This window comes from Octopus bimaculoides, chromosome 13 (genome assembly GCF_001194135.2).
Source record: "Octopus bimaculoides isolate UCB-OBI-ISO-001 chromosome 13, ASM119413v2, whole genome shotgun sequence".
NCBI lineage: Eukaryota > Metazoa > Mollusca > Cephalopoda > Octopoda > Octopodidae > Octopus > Octopus bimaculoides.
This window is the reverse complement of record NC_068993.1, coordinates 27,483,542-27,488,203: the sequence shown is the minus strand read 5'-3', so window position 1 is coordinate 27,488,203 and position 4,662 is coordinate 27,483,542.

The following is a 4,662-nucleotide window of genomic DNA, read 5'->3' as shown; positions in this document are numbered from 1 at the left end:
ATATATATATATATATATATATATATATATATATATATATATAAATCCCGTTCTATCTGTCTGTTTTTTTGTGTGCTTGTTGTTCATATTTGTGCGTATTGTTCATCCGATCACACTGAAATTTTAAACATGGATACATGAGAGAACGGGGCATTCTAAAGATTTTCAGAAATGTCAGTTTCAAAGTGAGAATCGCTATTTTTGTAATCGCTTTGTCCTGTTTCTTTCGCCATCCTGTTCATTAACCATCGTTCTAAACAATTCATTTCTACGTTTTCACATTTAAATGACAGATATATGTAAATAAAGCTTGCTATTTATAAATACAGTCTCATTTTGATTTAAATATTAGACCACGAACAACTGTATTCATTTCTGCGTTTTCACACGTTTGTAAGCGGCTAAAAGAATAATCGATATCACTCTAACTTTAATTAACTGTAATCAGCCACGTGCATCCGCGGTCAAATGTGTTCTTACGGCTATTTTTCGTGCAATAAACCAGCTGACAGGAAAAACTACTAGGAAAAGACAGTGAGCAAAAAAGTGAAAATAAAGCAAATAAATAACTGGTGATTACTCAATTCTCTGAAGATATTCTCAATAAAATTCAATTGAAAGTAGTAAAGACTAATTGATTGCTTATAAAACGTGAAAACATTTGGGGGGTTACATCTAAAACCTTGCCTAGTGTTTGTCATCCAATCATAAAAAATAAGCGGTATTGTTCAATTTTTGAGATACAATTGATTTGCAAAGAACATGTCTTATGTTATTTTATTGCACATTGTGTTATTTCACCCCCGAGTTTCGACTCTTTTTGTGTCAGTTTTTGAGAGAAGAAAGACTTCCTTGAGCATTTTTGCGCCTTTATTGAGTAGCAGTTCCTGTTTGCCTGTCCATCGGGTTATTAAAACTTCCATTTATATTTTTATTCGAAACTAATGTTACTTATCCCATAGTTCTTACTACTACGCCAGTGAAAATCGAAATAAAATATGTAAAGCAACAGTCGTCAAATGCAAAAGCCGAAGAACTGTTTATTGCTTAAATATCACTTGCAATATTCACTTTGGAGATAAAACAGCGTTCAGTCTGACGTATATGTGTCAACATTGTGCTTATCCTAATGTGAAAGTGTTTGAGTGCAAAACATTTAAGGTTAATTATGATGTCCGATTCCACTGGAAGTTGTATATATTTTGGGTTGAACAGCCTTCCTTCATTTTATTGACCTCATGACAATTTTGAAGAGGCTCACTGTGTTAAAATTCACTATCAGTCAACAGTTTTAGTCTCAGGAATCTTTAATGCCCTAACCAAAAATAACAACCCCATACAATCACCAAATATCTCCACAATTTAACACCGTCCAAGTTATATATATATATATATCGGCGGCGACTCCGACACTCGTGACGTTCGGGCTTAGCCCGAGTATAAATTTAGTAATGTGAACGTGTATTTTCAAGCTGATTCTGCCAACACTGACTTCAAATATGTAATTGCAGCCAATAACTCGGGATCCTTTTATTGAGCCTGGTCGCAGTTCATTCATTTTCGTTCAGCGTCTGACGGTCGTCTTAGAGGTGCTCTGTGTCAAAAAATATCATTCGTAGCAGACGTTCTCTCGACATCGTTCACACACACCTGACTCGGGCTCAGAAGTTACAGCCCAAGTTGTTATCTATAATCGTAAAAATTAACAGTAATTCGAATTCAATGTTTTCTTGAAACAATAAATTTCTTTAGGGATTAGGATTTAAATTCCAATCTATGAAAAATTTCCCTTCTACAAGATAAAGGAACGGAAAATTATCCAGTATCTTGGGCTAATACGAACGAGCCTGGTAGGTCTAAAGGACTACCTGGCATCTCTTTTCAAGATTACAGGCGACAGTCAGATCGCTGATGTTTGTTGTGCAATCCACTTTCGTTATTTGATTGCTGTTATTCTGTACGTCTGTGTGTAAAGTTCAGTTGTATTTTGCAGGGTTGCTTTATTTTTACCCTTAACTTAGAAATGGATAAACACATCGTACTAGATATAAAAAAGAGGCCATTTGGGGCTAGGAATATTGCAGAAAAACGTGAAATTCTTCAAGTAAGCAGGCCGACTCCTTCATTAAAAATTAAAGTTGGAACTCAAACATTTCAGATAAAATGGCATGAAAAGATTGATTGGCTTTGTGCAAGTAGCGTCATAGAGAAACAATACTGCTGACCATGTTCATTGTTTCAACCAAAAGTTAATCAGTCGTGGACAGATGGAGGCCATAATAATTATAAAAACACCCTAAGTGACTGTAAGCATCACGGTAAATCAGTGCGTCATTTAAGTAGTTATAAAAGCTTGAAAACTTTCGGACAGTACGATATTGTGATAGCTATTAGTGAGTTTGCTAAACTGGAAAAAGAACGGCATAACAAAGCAGCTGAAGAAAATAGACAATATTTAAAGCAGTTTACAAATACAATGTTATAGCTGTATAAACAAGAGTTGCCTTTACGTGGGCATAATAAAGGAAGTGACAGCCTTAATAGAGGAAATTACGGTGAACTTTGCTGAAATCGACAGTGTGTTTGTTTCTAGACTTTCTACTAAAGAGGGGTCGAAAAAGTTTTCAGGAGTCTCAAGCACAATACAAAATGACCTAATACAAGCGATTGGAAATTAGAAGCGAAGTTAATAAAGCTCCATTTATATCTGTACAACCAACGAAACTACAGACTGTGCAATGCATGCCTAACTGTCGATCGTAATAAGATATGTGTATGAAGACAAAACATGTGAACGATATCTTGAATTCTATGAAATCAGTGATGATAAAAGTACTACAAGACTGGTTGATGTGATCGCAACTGCGTTGAACTCCTTCAGTGACGCTATAGATAAATTAGTGAGCCATACTTACGACGGAGCAGCTGTAATGGCAAGAACACTAAACGAAGTACAGAGCAAGCTAAGGGATAATGGATTTAAACACGCACACTTCATTCACTGCTATGCACATAAACTTAACTTAGTGTTGAGTAAAAGTGCAGAGAAGGTGAGGGAGTAAAAATGTTTTTTCTCATTTATGCGCATTTAGTAAATTTACATCTTCCAGTACCAAGCGGAAAAACATTTTCTGACGGTTTAATGTCAGTATTCCATCACTTTGCGAAACAGGATAGTGCTTTAGATAAATCTATTGGCAAAGTCGGATAATATAACATTCATGTTTTTCTTCAATTGTTTTCATAACATACTTTCTCGGGCTAGAAAAGTCTTTGATATCCTACAGTGTAAGCTACTCGTCATAAAGCATGGCCAGAGTAGACTAAATGACTTCATTCATTGTGTTGAAAGTTATCGTAAGGACTAACATTATGAAAACATTCTGCGCGATACAGCTGCTGTCACTGAACAGGCAGATGAGCCCGATACACAAATTACAAAACTACCTATTTGAAATAGTTGATAACATTCTAATGTCCTTACGAGAGAGATTTTTCTGGCATTCGTGTGTATGCATTTCTTGAATTACTAGAGGTTAATTAAAAAGGTTGAAGAGCTTGCTAACTCATTTCCCGGGCAACATATGGACTCACTAGAAAACAAGTATCTCCGTATCTTTTAATGCAAGAGCTTAGTGAATGAGCTTAAATATATGTATATTGCCAGTGATTTCAAAAAGTGCAAGTCAATCAACTCCATTTTAGAATTACTGTATAAATTGCAGTTGACTTCCGCTATACCGGAATCCATTAAACTAATTAAGCTAGTGCTGACTATCCGCTTAACATCAGTCGCTAATGAGAGAAGTTTCGCTACGTTAGATAGAATCTGCTCATATCTGAGAGGCACAATGACCCAAGAACGGCTGTCTTCACTGGCTCGTATTTCCATCGAGTAAAGCATTTTAACATACTATATTCTGGTGCCTAAACATAAGTTCCACATTCAATTTTGAATCTAAATCTATCTATCTATCTATCTATCTATCTATCTATCTATCTATCTATCTATCTATCTATCTATCTATCTATCTATCTATCTATATATATATATATATATATGTACTACCTATTCTGTGCATGTATATGTGTGCGTGTGAGTGTATGCGCGTACGTATGTACGTGTCTATATGTGGATGTACGTATGTATTGTGGTATGACGTCAGTGACTGGGGAGCTGACCGGGAGGGCGAGTTGACCGGAAGAGGAAGAGGAGCAGAGGGAGCCTCGATCGGGATTTCGTGCCCTTTTCGAACGTGATTGTTGTCAAGAGAGGACGTGTAAGCCACGGTCTAGGTTTGGGAGAAACTGCTGCCATTCCTAGTGTTCTTCGGGTCGGGGCAAGCTTCGAGGATCGGATACCGCAAGACAGACTCGCAGTCGACGAAAGGAAAACCGAGGTAAGGCGATTACATCTACTCGCACGCATACACCACAAGCTATTTCGGCCCCACGTGTAAAACTTCGCCGCGATGATAGCCAAGATTAGAATCGCCAGCGATGTGATCAGGCCTTTTAATGGCGAGGGAGATGTAATGGCCTGGATGCGAAAGATCAGGCTCGTGGCGAAACTGCAAGGGATAAGTGGCGAGTCTCATGGCGCTATGCTTGGAAGGGAGCGCCCTGACCCTGTATTTAGAAATGGACGAGGAAGAGAGGTTA